The sequence below is a fragment of the Coloeus monedula genome (genome assembly GCF_965178545.1).
Source record: "Coloeus monedula genome assembly, chromosome: 31".
NCBI lineage: Eukaryota > Metazoa > Chordata > Aves > Passeriformes > Corvidae > Coloeus > Coloeus monedula.
This window is the reverse complement of record NC_138811.1, coordinates 18,474-33,705: the sequence shown is the minus strand read 5'-3', so window position 1 is coordinate 33,705 and position 15,232 is coordinate 18,474.

Genomic DNA, 15,232 nt, shown 5'->3' with positions numbered 1-15,232 from the left:
AAGGATGCTCATTTCTCTTCTTGCATTCTTTCCCTAATTTTAACAGAACCATTTTCATCCCAGATCCCACTCAGCGGTCAGAGCATTGAGCAGGGGCTGGGGAGCAGCTGGATGCACCCAGGCACCTGAGCAGGCGGGGCAGCGTGTGGGGTGCCAGGGGAAGCTTTCAACTTCCCCCTTTTATCTGGTCAGTCCCTCCCCAGAGCCCCTGGTCCCTCCACAGGGGCCCCAGAAAAGAGAGGGGTCATTAAGAGAAAAGGGGTTTAAACTGAGAAGAAAAATTTGCTTTTCCATAATTGTCTATGTTCAAATTGGGGGGGAATGCCCTTCCCCTGCGATATAAATGGCATCATTTGAAGGAAATCCTACCTTTTCTATGCTGTTAAGGGTATCCACTGATGGGGAATCCCCATTTCCCCTTATTTTCTAGTTTAAATGGAAGGGGAAAACCTCGACCATGCTATTTTATGGGTTTAAACTAAGGATAACTCCTACATTTTCATCATCCTAATGTTCAGATTGAGGATGAAGCCCAATTGTCCCTCCTTTTTAAGGGTTTGAACTGAGGGGAAAATCCCCCTTTTCCCCTCAGTGATTTAAGAGATCTAAAGTGACGAAACCCCCTCTTTTCCCAACATTTTAGGGGATTAAATTAAAGGGGAGAAGCCATTTATTTTCCATTATATCTGTTTAAGTGGAGGTAAATACCCTGTTTCTTCCCTTTAAGGAGCTCAGTTGAAGGAAGCTCTCCCCTTTTCAGCATTTTAAGGGTTTAAATCTGCATTTCAGGGCACTTCTACCCGGGCCCCGGTACCGAGTACGGGAGCGAGCCCGGCACACGCGTGACCCTGACGGCGCCCGGGGGTCTATTTTTTTCCCTTATAACAGGTATAGCGCTAATTAGAGATCCCAGTGAGAGTTACGACACTCCTATCATTACTATTCTTCTCCGCCCTACTTAGCCACAGGTGGGGTACTACTTAGCGATCACTAAAGAACAATAACGCAAATTAACAACTAATTATCCCATTCATCTATCTACAAAGCACGAAGCTTTATTTGTTACCCTGTCTCTGCCCTTTCACGAAACGCAGTCGTAGTAAAAAAGAAGTAAAAAAGAAGGTGTCATTGCTTCCCTGAAGAGCTTCTATCCCCTACTCAGCCCTTCCCTCACCTCGAACTTAAGTCAGAGGAGCCAAAAGGGCTTTGTGGCTTCTTCGAGAGCTTTTGTACCTTGGGTTATTTGCCACCTCCCTTTTCCCCGGGCATCGTGGGAACGAGGGGCGGGCCCGGCCAGGGGTATATTAACCTCAGCCTTTGCCAAAGGGGGTCATTTCCTGCGTGGGACTGAGTGGGGTGAGGGCACTCGTCTCATTTCAATGAAGGTGATCCTTCAGGTTATCTCAGCTTTTTTTCAGCAGATGCTTTTGGCCTCTAAAACCACAGAGGCTTTGAGGACACCATGAAAAAGATAGTATGGAGTACAGGGAGTATTTAAGCTCGTGATTTTGGGTCAAGTGTTCAGGGGCAGTAAGGTGCTTTTGTAATTCTGGGTTTTGTTCTTGGTTTTTTTTAGGAGCATTGTAACTTCTGGGTTGCACAGAGTATGAAACTACAGATTTTTTCAGCACAGTCATCGTGTTACTAAAGGGACCTGCCCCATGTGAAAGATGACACCTAAAACTGAGGCTTCTGATAGGTAGGTTGTGGATTACGACCAGGAGATGGACCCTGAGCAGGATAACCGGTTTAGGAAGTGCCAGGAAGGGTTTTGAAGGCTGCACGGTGGGAAAAGGCATCTATTTGGGACCCCCAAGGCTTTTCTTCGAGCACAGCATATGCATTTATGTGTCTTAAAGCACACAAATGCATCCACCACGCTCACAGCAACGCTGTATAACTTTGTTCCTCTCTAGCCCAGGTGTCTATTGAAATCCCGGCCATAGCTTTTTGATTCAGGACAAAGCCGGAGATAGGAGGACCCAGGCACACTTAGGAGAGGGCAAGTAGTCAATCTGTTGGGATTTGGCCCAGACGCCTCTAAACTTGTGCATTGATTTTGGTTTTCTTTACCTTAGCCAACTAAGAGGCTAACCCAACTATTGTGGGGTCTTCCGAGACAGCTGAGGAGGACTCATTTTGCGTCCGACGTGGATTCACATCGCTGGTCGTCCGAAAGATAAGTCGGGGGCTAGGACCTGGAGATGGAATGACAGGGTAGCGAGTTGGAAATTCCTGGGAGACATTTAAAAATCAGTGCAGGTGTAAGGGATGTCCTCTAAGGGGCCTCTTAGGACAGTCAAAGGCAGCAGCTCTACTTTTGATTGCAACCATAGGGTGTGCAGAGCAATTCCAGTCTGTCTTGTGTTGTCTAGAGTGTTGCGTTGTCTAGCGTGTTTTTGGGATCCCTCGGATCAGCTATCTCTGCCTTTTCCCCTCGAGGACCTTATGGCAAATGTGAGCCATCATCTCTAGGTTTTCAAACATTCGCGCTTCTCGGCACGATGCCGATATCGTTCGTTTACTGGCGGGCTCAGCCGTGTCTTGGAATCTCATCTTGGCACTGTCGAGTTGGACGTCTTTTGAGGCCTCATTCCTGGCTATATTGCCATCCATCCTTTCCAGCCGTGAGCTGTAATGTCCTGGGGCTTGTAAGATTTTAAGGATATGGGGAGCATTCTGGACGTAGCATTGTCTTGCAGCCATCTCGATCATTGTGACAGACAGTTCTTATAACAGGTCACTCTGTTACAGTCTTGTCTTCCACTCCCTGGAGCCTCCTCTGTCCACTGTCGCCATGATACCGGTCATCTCTTTTGGCATCATCTCGGTCCTTGCCATCGTTCTTCTCCCCGAGAACTTTTTTTTTTATGGTCCTTGTGTCACACTGTTCGTAGCATAATACGTCATTTTTGTTTAGCCTGGAACTGCTCTGCCCTGTGGAATAGACTGGGGGGTAGGTGGAGTAGAAAGAAGACTTTACAGGTAGCCTTTAGCTTTGCTTAGCCACTCGAGCCACACCTCAGACGAAGCAGACATGGCTATATTACAGAATTGTTCTTTGTGGTTTTTTTTTAGTGTGCGGCCCGAGAACCCTGGCCTTCTAAGGAGGCAGTGAGTGGAGGAATTGTCAGGTTTTGGCCGACGTGCCACTGAATTCATGCACTGATGTCAGTTGGGTTTTCTTTATTGTAGCCGACTGAGAGAGAACAGCCCAGCAATGGCAGGAGCTTCCCGGACAGCAAGGCAGCCTTCTTTTGTGCCTGAGGCGGATTTGCATCCCCAGATGTCTCAGAGATAAGTCAAGGGGATGAGAGCAGGGTGTCAGGTTGGGGCTCACCAGGAGGGAATATTGAGTCAGATTCAGAGATGGGGATGCCCAAGGAGGGACCCCTTAGGCCCCATAAAGGGAAAGTCTCACTTTTGATCACAAGGCCAGGGTGCGCCAGGCAGAGCAGACCCAGTGCACGTTGTGTCACCTGTCTATCGTGCATTCTGTCTCTATGGGGCATCTAGTGTCTTCTGCCTTAGCCCTTTGATGTGCTTGTGTTCATTCTTCTGGCCAAGAGTTTTTTCTCCTTGTTGCTTCCGCTTGTTTGTCATCTGCTGTGTTACGGGAGCCTGCTTGGGTTTGGTCCAGAGCTGCTCTGCCCTGCTGCACAGTTTGGCTTATAGGTGTAACAGGACAAGGACCCGGGGGGTTGAAATTTGTAACGTAGGCGATAGTTTGGCCACTAGATGGTATTCCTAGCTTGACACAGGATGGCTGGAGCTGTTAAGTTCTCATGCAGCCCTTTGACTTTTGTCATAACTTTTTTTCAGATGCAGATGGCATAAATCTGTGGCAGAGAGCCCCCCACTGGGTTAGGGGTTCCCACAGGAAGGTCAGTTGCTGTTTGTGTTTGGAGGGCAAGTGTAAATGGTGGCTGTGTTCCAGCATTGTTCTTTGTCTTTGTTTTTAGGAGGTAAAGCCGGGTAGGAGCAGCCAAGGTGAAGTGAACGAGGTAAGCAGTGACTGGTGGAAAGAAAGAGTTTTAATTCCTTGGGTGTCAGGTTCTGGTACAGCTCTAAGCATCTGTTATTGTTTCGGTCTTTTAGGTGTTCCACTTGTATTATGCCGAACCTCCTTGCTGACCAGCCAATGGACCCAGCCCACTGCCCTCGTGAGCCCTCCAGAAGCGGTATGGGACTTTGCGATGAAGCCTTTACCTTTTCCATTCGAAGGTGCTGTCCGGGTAGCCTTCATCCACAGCAGAGGTGTTGCAGCAAGTTGGGGATGGAAGGAGGGAGGGAGGAGCGAGGGTCAGCTCAAGTTTTAGCAAAGCCGCGTCACCTGGTCTCCTCTTAACCCAGGTATACCCTGAGATGACAGCGTCGTTATTGTTGCTTGGGTGCCAAGTTCTGGTGCAGCTCTTAATGTCCATTGTCATTTGTGTGTTTTAGGCGGTCCACTTGTATTGTGCTGAACCCCCTCACCGACCAGCTGACATACCCGTCTCGCTGCCCTTGTGAGCCCTCCCCGAGCATCACGGGACTCTGAGACGAAGCCTTTACCTTTTCCATTTGAAGGTGCTCTCTGTGTTGCCTTCGGCAGTGGCAGAGGAGCTGTGGTGAGTCAGGGAGGGAGGGTGGAGTGAGGGTCCACTCAAGTTTCCGCAATGCCACAGCACCTTGTCTCCTCTTAACTCAGGTGTACCCTGCGGCGGCCTCGAAGTGCGGCCGAAGCGTGCGGCCCGAGAACCCCTGCCATCTTAGGAGACGGTGAGTACAGGAATTGTAGGGTTTTGGCCCACGTGCCACTAAGTTCAGGCCTTGAAGTTTGGTTTTTTTTTTTAATCGCAGCCGCCCAAGAGACAGCAGCCCGATGATGGCAGGAGCTTCCCGGACGGCGAGGCGGCCTTCTTTTGCACCCGAGGAGGATTCGCAGCCCCGGACTTCTGAGAGAGAAGTTGAGGGCTAAGACCCACAGAGGGTATGAAAGCGGGGTCCCGGGTCGGGACTCACTGGGAGGGATTTTTGAGCCGGCTTTGGAGGCGGGGATACCCAAGAAGGGGCCCCTTAGCCCACATAAAGGGAAGTCTCGCTTTTGATCACAATGCCAAGGTGCACAGGGCAGAGCAATCCCGGTGCGTGTCATGTCACCTGTCTATTGTTATGTTCTTTTTGGGCATCTTGTGTCTTCTGCCTTAGCCCTTTGATGTGCTTGCGGTCGTTCTTTTCACAGAGAGTTTTCTGTCCTTGTCATGTCTCCTCATTTGTCATCTCCTGTGTCACGGGTGCTTGCACGGGTTTGGCCCGGAGCTGCTCCGCCCTGCCGCATAGTCTGGCATGTAGGTGTAATAGAACAAGGCCTGGGGACTTGAAATTTGTAATGTAGGTTGTAGTTGGGCTCTAGATGATATTCCTAGATTCACACGAGATGGCTGGAGCCGTGAAATTCTCATGCAGCACTTTGACTTTTGTCATCACTTTCTTTCAGATGCAGATGGATTAAATCCATGGCAGAGCGCCCCACACCGGGTGAGGGGATTCCCGCAGGAAGGTCAGTCACTGTTTGTCTGTGCTGGGCAAGCGTAAATGATGGCTATGTCATAGCACCATTCTTTGTCTTTATTTTTAGGGGATAAAGCCGGATAGCAGCAGTCAAGGTCAAGTGAGCGAGGTAAGCGGTGACCGGTGGAAAGAAAAAGTTGTTATTGCTCGGGTGCCAAGTGTTGGTACTCTAAACTTTAAGCAGCCATCGTCATTTGCGTGTTTTAGGCAGTCCACTTGTATTATGCCAAATCCCCTCACCAACCGGCCGACAGAGCCGGCTCGCCGCCCTCGTGAGCCCTCCCAAAGTGTTACGGGACTCTGCAATGAAGCCTTGACATCTTCTGTTCCAAGGTGCCTTGCGGGTGACCTTTGGCAATGGCAGAGGAGTTGCGGCAAGTCGGGGAGGGATGCAGGAGGAGCAAGGGTCCCCTCAAGTTCAAGCAATTCCACAGCACCTTGTCTCTTCTTAACCCAGGCATACCCCGCAATGATGGTGTCGGCCTCAGAGCGTGGCCGAAGCGTGCCGCCAGAGGACCCCGGCCTTCTTAGGAGACGGTGAGTAGCGGAATTGTCCCGTTTTGGCTGACATGCCACTAAGTTCATGTACTGATGTTTGGTTTTCTTTGTTGTAGCCGACTAGGAGATGGCAGGAACTTCCCGGGCAGCGAGGTAGCCTTATTTTGCACCCGAGGCGGATTCACATCCCGGATGTCCGAGAGATAAGTTGAGGGTTATGACCCACAGAGGGGATGAAAGCAGGGTGCTGGGTCGGGCCTCGCCAGAAGGGATTTTTGAGTCAGCTTTGAAGGCGGGAATGTCCAAGAAGGGGCCCCTTAGCCCACATAAAGGACAAGTCTCACTTTTGATCACAATGCCGAGGTGGGCAGAGCAGTCGCGGTGTGTGTTGTGTCACCTGTCTATTGTATGTTCTGTGTCTTTTGGGCATCTTGTGTCTTAGGTCTTTTTCCTTAGCCCTTTGAGGGGCCAGCTTATCAGAAATGCCGGGCATCATCCTTAGCATCCTTGGCTGGGTGCCGATACCGTGAGACCTTTGACCGACGAGCTTGGATGCGCATCGGAATCGCATCTCCCTTTAGAAGCATTGAGTCAGAGGTCTTTTATGGTCTTGTTCTGAGCTGTATTCACAGCTGTGCACCGCAGTGATCCATGACAGAGGATTAGGACTTGTCAGAATGCAAGGAGCGGTAGAGGATTCTGACCGTACGATTCTCGGGCATCCGTCTTTGCGGTTCTCAGAATAAGCCCTTCTGTTAGCATCTTCTTTGAGCCTTGTCGGTCTTGCCGAGATCATCTTGCTCCGTATTCTCTCGGTCCTTGCGGTCATTCCTCTTGCCAGAGTTTTCTCTCTTCATCGCATCTCCTTGTTTGTTATTTCCTGTGTCACAGGTGCCTGCATGGGTTTGGCCTGGAGCTGCTCTGTCCTGCTGTGTAGTCTGGTGTATGGGTGTAGTAGGACAAGTCCCAAGGCCTTGAAATTTGTAATGTAGGGTGTAGTGTGTCCTCTAGATCATATTCCTAGATTCACATGAGATGGCTGGAGCTGTTAAGGTCTCATGAAGGACTCTGACTTTTGTCATCGCTTTCTTTCAGATGCAGACGGATTAAATCTGTGGCAGGGCGCCCCAGACTGGGTGAGGGGGTTCCCGCAAGAAGGTCAGTTGCCGTTTGTGTTTGTGGGGCAACTGTAAATGGTGGCTGTGTTACAGCATTGTTCTTTGTCTTTGCTTTCAGGAGGTAAAGCTGGATAGCAGCAGTCAAGGTCGATGGAGCGAGGTAAGCGGTGACCAGTGGACGGAATGAGTTGTTATTGCTTGGTTATCAATTTCTGGTGCAGTTCTAAGCATCCATTGTCATTTGTGTGTTTTAGGGGGTCCACTTTTTTTATGCCAAACCTCCTCACCGGCCGGCTGACGGACCTGCTTCGCCACCATCGTGAGTGCTCTGGAAGTATTACGGGACTCTGCAATGAAGCCTTTACATTTTCTGTTCTGAGGCACCTTCCGGTACATCCAAGGCTGTGGAGTTGCGGTGACTCGGGGAGGGAGGGAGGAGGAGGGAGGGTCCACTCAAGTTTCAGCAATGCCACAACACCTTGTCTCCTCTTAACCCAGGCATGCCCTGTGATGACAGCGTCGGCCTCGGAGCGTGGCTGAAGCATGCGGTCCAAGGACCCCGGCCTTCTTAGGAGACGGTGAGTAGTGGAATTGTCGGAGCTTTGGCTGACATGCCACTAAGTTCCTGTAGTGATGTTTGGTTTTCTTTATTGTGGTTGACTAGGAGACAACAGCCTGGTGACGACAGGAGCTTCCCAGGGGGTGAGCTGGCCTTCTGTTGTGCCTGAGGAGGATTCCCATCTCCAGATGTCTGAGAGATAAGTTGAGGGCTACAATCCACTGAGGGAATGAATGTGAGGTGTTGGGTCAGGGCTTGCTGGGAGGGATTTTTGAGTCAGCTTTGGAGGTGGGGATGTCCAGGAAGTGGCCCCTTAGGCCACATAAAGGGCAAGTCTCACTTTTGATCACAATGCTGAGGTGAGCAGAGCAGTCCCGGTGTGTGTCACTTTTCTATTGTATGTTCTGTGTATTTTGGGCATCTTCTGTTGCAGGTCTTTTGCCTTAGCCCTTTGAGATGCTTATTGGAAACGCTGGGTGTTATTCTTATCATCTCTGCTCTTGGTGCTCCTCGGCCCGGTGCCGATACCATTGATCCTTTGACGCGAGAGCTTGGAGGCGCATCAGAATCACATCTCTTTAGAAGCGTTGAGTCGGATGTCTGTTATGGTCTTGTTCTGAGCTGTATTCACAGCTGTATGCCGCAATGATCCATTAGAGCGGATTAGGACTTGTCAGAATGTGAAGAGTGGTAGAAGGTTCTGACCGTATGATTCTCGGGCATCCATCTTTGCGGTTCTCAGAATAAGTCCTTCTTCTGCCAGGGCTCTTTGAGCCTCATCGGCTCACTGTCGGTCTCGCCTAGGTCATCTCATTCCTCGTTCTCTCGGTCCTTGCGATCGTTCTTCTCGCTGAGGGTTTTCTCTCTTCATCGCATCCCCTCCTTTGTCCTTTCCTGTGTCACAGGTATCTGCATGAATTTGGCCCGGAGCTGCTCTGCCCTGCTGCACGGTCTGGCATATGGGTGTAATAGGACAAGGCCTGGGGACTTGTAATTTGTGATGTAGGCTGTAGTTTGGCCTCTAGATGGTATTCCTAGATTGACACAAGATGGCTGGAGCTGTTAAGTTCTCATGCAGCCCTTTGACTTTTGTCATCGTTTTCTTTCAGATGCGGAGGGATTAAATCCGTGGCGGAGCGCCCCATACCTGGTGAGGGGGTTCCCACCGGAAGGTCCGTCACCATTTGTGTTTGTGGGGCAAGTGTAAATGGTGGCTATGTTACAGCATTGTTCTTTGTCTTTATTTTTAGGAGGTCAAGCCGGATCTCAGCTGTCAAGGTGAAGTGAGCGAGGTAAGTGGTGACCGGTGGACTGAACTAGTTTTTCTTGCTCAGTTATCAATTTCTGGTGCAGCTCTAAGCATCTGTTATTTTTTGTGCATTTTAGGTGGTCCACCGGCAAGATGTCCTGGTTTGGGATGCTGGCAGCCAGGTGGGTGCAAGCTTAAGGTATAGGTGCAGTGTACTTTAATTGGAGGGGGGAGGTTGTGATTTCAGAGTCTTTCAGGATGTTTTTTGCTTTGTTTCTTTGCAGGTGCTGCTGCTGCCTTGGACATGCCAAGAAATAGAGACAATCAGGTGAGTTGGCCTTTAAGTGGGGCAAGTAATAGGTGAGCTGTATGTGGCAGTGTGCTAAGCATGTACCTTTTTGCTTTGCAGGTATTTTCTGGGCCGCCTCTGGAATCAGATGAAGATTTGATGTGAGCTGCGGTGCCGGTGCGGAGGACCCCCAAGGATTAATATTTTCGAGGGCCACAGTGACGTTTTCTGTTTTATTGTCTTAGGTACCGTGAGCAGCTGCGGAGCCAAAGTTTGGAAGCAGCAGGTAAGCGATGAGCCTCAGCCCTTAGGAGGGAGGGAGGCCTTGCGGAAGGGGTCACTTTTGGGACATCTCATTGCAGTCTGAATTTTTTTTCTGAATTTTTGCAGCCACCGAAACAGACCCTGGGGACTGTATCAACATCCATGGCACCCGTGTGTTCATTTCCATCGAGGACGGATTTTGTCGGCTCGTCTTCCAAAAGCTAAGTGTTGGGACCGGTGGTGGGGACAAGGGAAAACCCTTTGGAATTGCAGGAGGCAATTTGAAGTTAGCTTAGAGGAGAGGGCCGTAGCGGGATAGGCCCCTTGGAAGTAAAGGGAGAGGGTTTCTCCTCAGCATCGCCCGACCTTTTGCCGGGCAGGGCGGTTCTGACCCGTCTCTGTGTTCTCACGAGCTTCACGTCATCGGCCTTCTCTGAGTCTCGATGTCATCGCGGATCTTTTTGCCTGAGGAGCTCGCCTTTGGGTCTGGAGCGATTGCCCTGGTCCCCTAGCCATTGTTGCCTTCTTCTCTAGGCCTCCTGAGCTTCTTGAGCATCCTCTTAACAGCTCTGGTACTAACTTCTTGTAAGGACTTATGTTTTGCCGTCATGTGCTATTGCCATAGAGCTTTCTTTCCTTTGGCATCATTGGCCTCTGGCTCATCTTGCTGTAGGAATCTTGGGTCCATCAGGTGAAACTGCTGGGCAGTTTCAACTTGTGTCTATGTTCTGTAGGTTGTGTCTTTGTTATGTAGTGTCCATTGTCCTCTGTGTCACAGGGCTTTGTTGCACGTCAGTGATTTTTTTGCATTGTTCTGGGCTGTATTGGCTGTACTCTACTTGCCTACTTGCCCGGATGGGGCTTATTCTGGCATCTTTACCTTCTTACTTCTTGAGACTGGAGGAAGTACACGAGATGTTCTCATCCATCTTCCTTCTCAGTTTTGGTACCAGCTTCTTTTCACATGCCATTCCCTTGGACTTCTATAGGGAGGGTATCGGACCCTCCCTCCGTGACCGCAGTATTTCAGTAGGTTCCATTGCCTCTAAGTGTATTGCGCTCGAGAATTAATCTTCTGGAGATTCATCTCGAGCCCTCGTGTCATCTTTTCTTAATTTGGGGTGCTGCCCATCCGTGCGCCGCTTAGGGTCGGAGCCGCCCTGCCCTGGCACGTAGAGTCACAGTTAGGTAGAACAGTCATAAAACTTAAGGGTTCATCTATTTTCTATGGGGTTTTGGGCAGAAAATTTATGGGCCTGGTGTGGGGATAATTCCTAGCCATGGGCCACTCTCTGACCGCTTCACATTTTCTTGCAGGTACCGAGGCAGCTTTGGATCTCCACGGTCACTGATGCTACCGATTTTTCCCGGAATCTATGGTTTGATGTCGAGGAGCGGCAGCCGGGGAAGATGTACCAAACTATCTTCATCAGTGGAGTGTTTTGATGAATGGCTGCAGTCAGTGTGTAAGCTGAAGAGCATGTGACTGTATCTGTGTGTGAGAGGTTGTGTCTGTCTATGTGTTTGTGTTTGCCTGTGAGAGTGTGTGTGTGGAATGGTTCTAACCTTGTGTGTTTGGTTTTTGCCTTTCAGGTTTTTCAACACACTTTTAAATTTAGAATAAAAAAATCCCAGCTGGGGTTTTTTTTTTCCCCCCCGGCTGGGTTTTTTTTTCCTCGGTCCCGGCTGGTCTGCAAGGCGACGTTCATCGCCAAGGTTTGGGTGCGGACCATGCCGGGGCCGGGGTTTTGTCAGGCAGGACGATTTGGAGGCTCCCGGGAACCCCCTTCCCGAGGGGCCGGGGTGAGGAGAGTGATCGAGATGAGAGTGATGGTGGGGTTGTGTGGAACCTGAAAGAGGTGTGTGTGGTGGATGACTGTTATGTTCTCCCTGTGGTGCTGTTGTTTTGGGTTTCCGCTAACAATAAAACAAAATGTAGCAAGTTTTCCAGAAATAGAAAAATTGTTATATTGTATTGATATGTATTTGGCTTGTGTTGCTCTGTATTGGTCTGTATTTGTGTTTGCTGCTGCATTTCCATGTGTTGCTCTGTATGCAAATTGGACTTTTACCAGTGTGTATATGGATTGTATTTGTACTTTATTTGTATACATTGTTGTTTCTGTATATTGTGCTAGAGTGTAAATACAAAAATCCATTCAATAAATTTGAATAAACCCTAGAATCCTAATAAAGATACCCAGCCTCCCCCCCCCCCCCCCCCCCCCCCAGCTCCTGTCTTTCTTTGGTGTGGTTTAGTCATTTTTTCACTGTATTTCTTGCTTTGCTTTACTTTTTAGTCTATTCCTCACTTTACTTTTCCCTGTCTATTGTTATTTCTGTCTTTCTTTTTCTCACTGTTTCTACCTCTGTCTCTCAGTTTCTCTTCTTCTCACTCTCTCCAATTATGTTTCTCTCTAGGTTTATTTTCCTATTTCTCTTAAACTATTTCCTTGTTTGTCTTTGACTCCATTTCTTTCCTTCTCTAGAACTGTTTCTTTGCTTTTCTCTTTCTCCTTATTGCTTTGTCTCTCTCTTTTTCTCTTTAACTCTGTTTCTGTCCCTCTCTATTTTTCTCTTTAACTCCGTTTCTTTGTTCCTCTGTTTGTCTCTACCCCCCATTCATCACAGGCTCCCACCCCCCCACCCGTGCGTCGCTGCCCCCTGGCCCCGGTCGCTGCCCCCCTGGCCCCGGTCGCTGCCCCCCTGGCTCGCATCACGCGGCTCTGCCCTGGCACCGACCCCGCCGTGCGCGTCATAATATAAATGAAGAAGAATGACAGGTAGAAGGGGAAATGGATGTCTCCTCCCCAAGGGAAGGCTCCTAAATTGGATAGGAGCCGTTTCTCTAGGAACTGCTGCCTCTGGTTGCCGCTGGAATGGCTCTGGAAGGAGCTTGGAGGGGATCATTCACCTCGGCTTTGTCCTGGGTGTGCAGAGCTGGGGAGATGCTTTCGGGCTGAGAGATTTCCTGTGCCATCTTCCATGAACATGAAGAGAGGTGGATTAAAAGTGCCTGCAGAGCTCTGATGTGCAGCCTGTGGCTCCCTGCTCCCACTGCTGCTCCGCTCAAGGAGTTTCTCAGCCCCAGAGCAGGAGAAAAAGGCAGAAAATCATGGAATCATGGGGTTGTCGAGGCTGGCAAAGGCCTTTAGCATCATCAAGTCCAAACATCAACCACCACCATGGTCACATCAACCCATGACCTCAAGTGCCATGTATTTATCCATACATATTTATTCCTATATTTATCCATGGATTATCCATATTCATTTATCCATATATTTATCCGTGTATTTAGCCATGTATTTATCCCTATATTTACCCATGTATTTACCCAGGTATTTTATGAACACTCAAGTGCCATATCCATGTATTTTATGAGCACTTCCAGGGTTGGTGACTCCACCACTGCCCTGGGCAGCTGTTCCAGTGCTGGACAACCCTTCCCATGCTGGGCCAGGAGATGGATTCTGGAAATGCAGACTCCGAGGAGCTGGGGATTAAGGCAGCATTGGATTCCTTTATTCTCCCAGAAGGATAAAGGAGATTTATCCCCAGATGAACCAGAGGTGATCACACTGAGGTCATTAGTGGGATTTCTTCCTTACTCCCACAAATACCGACTGGGGTGACAGAGTTCCCTACAAGGGCGGTGTTGGAAGGAGCTGCTGGAATGTTTTGCTGTTTATTGGGATCCACAGGATGTTTGGTGTCTCTCAGAGCTGTTCCAGGCTCTCCACAGACCCAAACACTCCTCACACTTCTCCTCAGAGTAGAGAGGTTTCCCAGAGTGCTGGTTTTTAATTTCAGATGCTGGGATAACGACACGGCTTCAGGAGGCAGGAGACTCATTGTGCTGTGCCTCAATCCAGGCAGGGACAACCCCCAGCTAATAAAAACCTCTTTAAAGCACAAAAAGTCCCATTAAGCTGATATTATAAAGGCTGCAAATTGAAGCAGACCTCAAGCAGAAAGCAGCAGAATTTAATTCCCCCCCTTGCCCATTTGCATGATGATCTTCCTAATTGCCCGTCCACGTTTTTCCCACAGAAGTGCTGTCCCGAGGTTGGAGATGGTTCCAGCTTTATGGAGCTTTGATCTTTATCTGGTTTTACTTTTTACAGAGCACAGAACCCGAGAGTGGCAACTGCTTTCCTCTTGTTCCTCCTGTGGCAGTGAACTGCTCTTCCCAAGGACGGCTGCAGGAATTCTCAGGCAGCATAACGTATGGAATGCCAGGCACGCTACAGAATTCCAGTGGGAGCAGCAGGAACTTCTGTTCTTTACTGGCAGGGCTGTGCCATGAAGGGGAGCTCGGAGATATTGGTCAGCTCAGGGAATGAGCCTGGCTCATGGTAAGGAAATTCGCTGTGCAGTTACTTTGGGCCCTTTCTCTCCTTCTCCTTCTCCCTCTCTTCCCAACACCAGTTCCAGACCTCAGTATAATCCATGTTCCCACAGCCTGACCTTGCAGTTTTCCCAGTTTAGCAGCCCCAGCCACACTTGCAGCCTCTCTGTCTGGACTTTGTCTTGCTGAAATCTCCCTTTGTTGATCCTTTGCTGCCTCACCTTTTATCCAGCAATAACGTGCAGTGGGTGGAAGCTTCTCAGAATTCCCTCCCTGTTCCACTGGAAACATTCCCAAGTGGAAGCAGCTGCACTGCCCATCAGCACTTCCCTGCTTTTAGGGGTGGTTGAGGCATGAAGGATGCACCAAATGGAGTTGGCTCCAAGGGGATGAAATGCTCCCCCTGAGGCTGCTCAGAGAGCTGGAGCTGAGGAATCCGGGTGGGAATCACTGCAGGAAAAAGGAAGGAAAAGAGAGCAGAGGAACAGGGATGCAATTCCAACCTCTCCAAGGACCGGGATGGGCACATTCACCATCACCATTTAATCTAGACACGATTTCTTCTTTGCCTCTGGCTGCCAGGAGCAGGATGAGCAGTTGAATGAGTTTAAAGAGTGAATAGTTTAATTAGCTGGAAGAGACTGGATCAATAGCTGCTTAAACAAACAACTGGATCCCTGTTTCCAAGCTTGGATGTAGTTTTGGAAGGTTCCTGGCACATCCAAACTTTGCTCCCTCTTCCTCTTTCTGCTAGGCTTAGGGTTAGGGTTAGGGATTATGGTTAGGCTAGGGTTATGCCTAGGCTTAGGGTTGAGAAAACCACGAAGCCTGGAGACCCAGGGACACTGACCATGCGAAAGGCAGGCCAAGTTAAGCACGGCACATCCAAACCTTGCTCCCTCTTCCTCTTTCTGCTAGGTTTAGGGTTAGGGTTAGGGTTAGGGATAGGGGGTAGGGTTAGGGTTAGGATTGGGTTAGGGTTAGGGTTAGGGGTTAGGGTTAGTGTTATGCCTAGGTTTTGGATTGAGAAAACCCCAAAGCCAGGAGCTCCAGGGGTACTCGCCATGTAAAAGCCATACCAAGGTGACCGCAGCACATCCAAAACCTTGCTCTCTCTTCGTCATTCTGCTCAGAACTTGTCACAGCCTAATGCCCAGTTTCTGGCTCAAGGTACGGTTAGGCTTAGGGTTTGGTTTAGGGTTAGGTATAGGGTTATGCCTACGGTTAGGGTTGAGGAAACCACAAAGCCAGGAGCTCCAGGGACACTGATCATGCGAAAGGCAGGCCAAGTTAAGCACGGCACATCCAAAACCTTGCTCCCTCTTCTTCTTTCTGCAAGGGTCAGGGTTAG